We start from the raw sequence: 1,413 nt of genomic DNA, 5'->3' as shown, positions 1-1,413 counted from the left end.
GGGTGTTTATCTCCTTGCATCATGGGCAAGTTGAATGCCAACCTTCCATTTTCCGGACTAAAATCTAAGCATTTCCCCCGAACCATTGTAAGCCAATTCTTTGGGTCCGGGTTCACACTTTGATCATGGTTCTTGGTGATCCATGCATTGGCATAGAACTCTTGAACCATTAAGATTCCGACTTGTTGAATGGGGTTGGTAAGAACTTCCCAACCTCTTCTTTGGATCTCATGTCGGATCTCCAAATATTCACTCTTTTGAGTTTGAAAGGGACCTCGGGGATCACCTTCTTCATGGCCACAACCTCATAGAAGTGGTCTTGATGCACCCTTGAGATGAATCTCTCCATCTCCCATGACTCGGAGGTGGAAGCTTTTGCCTTCCCTTTCCTCTTTCTAGAGGTTTCTCCGGCCTTAGATGCCATAAATGGTTATAGAAAAACAAAAAGCTTTAGCTTTTACCACACCAAACTTAGAAGGTTTGCTCGTCCTCGAGCAAAAGAAGAAAGAAGAGAGTAGAAGAAGAAGAAATAGAGGAAATAGAGGGGGCTTTGTGGTTTGGCCAAGGGGGAGAAGTAGTGTTTAGGTTGTGTGAAAATAAAGAAGTGAAGAAGGGTTTATATAGGGGTAGAGAGAGGGGTAGGGTTCGGCCATTATGGGTGGGTTTGGGAGGGAAAGTGGTTTGAATTTTGATGGTGAGGTGGGTGGGGTTTTATGAAGGATGGATGTGAGTGGTGAAGAGAATGGTGGGATTTGATAGGTGAGGGGTTTTTGGGGAAGAGGTATTGAGGTGATTGGTGAATGGATGAAGAAGAGAGAGAGTGGTGGGGTAGGTGGGGTAGGTGGGGATCCTGTGGGGTCCACAGATCCTGAGGTGTCAAGGATAGCTCATCCCTGCACCAAGTGGCGTGCAAAAATGCCCTTTCTGCCAATCCTGGCGTTAAACGCCGAGCTGCTGCCCCTTTCTGGCGTTTAACGCCAGCTTCTTGCCCATTCCTGGCGTTTAACGCCAGTCTAGTGCCCCTTTCTGGCGTTAAACGCCCAGAATGGTACCAGACTGGGCGTTAAACGCCCATTTGCTGCCCTTACTGGCATTTAAACGCCAGCAAGTTTTTCCTCCAGGGTGTGCTGTTTTTCATTCTATTTTTGCTTTTCTAATTATTTTTGTGACTTCACATGATCATCAACCTACATAAAACATAAAATAACAAAAGGAAAATAGATAAATATAGCATTGGGTTACCTCCCAACAAGCGCTTCTTTAATGTCAGTAGCTTGACAGTGGGCTCTCATGGAGCCTCACAGATACTCAGAGCAATGTTGGAACCTCCCAACACCAAACTTAGAGTTTGAATGTGGGGGTTCAACACCAAACTTATAATTTGGTTGTGGCCTCCCAACACCAAACTTAGAA

The sequence above is a fragment of the Arachis duranensis genome, chromosome 2, assembly GCF_000817695.3.
Source record: "Arachis duranensis cultivar V14167 chromosome 2, aradu.V14167.gnm2.J7QH, whole genome shotgun sequence".
Classification (NCBI taxonomy): domain Eukaryota; kingdom Viridiplantae; phylum Streptophyta; class Magnoliopsida; order Fabales; family Fabaceae; genus Arachis; species Arachis duranensis.
The sequence above is the reverse complement of the archived record's forward strand: the minus strand, read 5'-3'. Positions refer to the sequence as shown.